This window comes from Palaemon carinicauda, chromosome 41 (assembly GCF_036898095.1).
Source record: "Palaemon carinicauda isolate YSFRI2023 chromosome 41, ASM3689809v2, whole genome shotgun sequence".
NCBI lineage: Eukaryota > Metazoa > Arthropoda > Malacostraca > Decapoda > Palaemonidae > Palaemon > Palaemon carinicauda.
In genome coordinates this window covers 36,587,110-36,588,027 of record NC_090765.1, presented here as the reverse complement: position 1 = coordinate 36,588,027, position 918 = coordinate 36,587,110, and positions in this window count along the sequence as shown.

Sequence of the window (918 nt, the reverse complement as noted above, 5' to 3'; positions counted from 1 at the left end):
TCAGTTTATTTTTTAGAAATTCAATAGCTATATCTCTTATGATTTAGTTAATTTTCTTGCAAATTTAAGTATTGTACAGTATATTACACCCATTTTTAAATGTTCTATACAATACCACATTCGAATAAATTAAAACATACTGTATATCTGCTTTGTTAAACATGGCCACAAATGCTTATGTGTAGGCATACATTTAATTGCAGTATGTAGGCCACTGTAAGATGGAGAGATATTAGGTGTATAAAAACACAATCGTATTTTATTTTTTATTGAAATGGAAAAGCATGATGCACTCATGTATAGTTTAGTATTATAAACTAATAAATGTATAAATGTACAATCAGAAGGATCAAAATAACACAAAATTGTATCACACAAAAATAATCAAAGGGGGTTGGAAATAGAAATAAGGTAGCATACAAGCCAACAAAAAAAGAAAAACAAAAGAGAATTACTGTGGATGCCTTGCCTTAATCTTACATCCAATATCAGTGGGGCTTACTCATTAGCAGCACATACTGCATGTATTATACTGTTTGGACTCACCGTTCGTTGTCCTTAGGGAACCTGTGAAATACCAAATGAGGATCGGTTTCTTTTTGTTTATGGCACACAACTCACTGGTGTGACTTCTTTACTGTCGGCGCCATTTTTTCGTTTGAGTCAACTATCATATTCTGAATATAAACAAACAGACGACAAACGATGTATACCTACAATTTAGTTACCTAAAATTTAAGAATATCATGAATATATGAGTAAAATATACTGACATAGTAATGCAAATTATGAACAAATATGTCGCAAAATTTACAATCGAATTCCATCCAATATACCCGTAAGCATTACCGCTCTGAATGTTTGGTTGCTCGCTCAAGAGATGGCGCCATTTGTTTCGCATGGGAGTATCTAGCATCT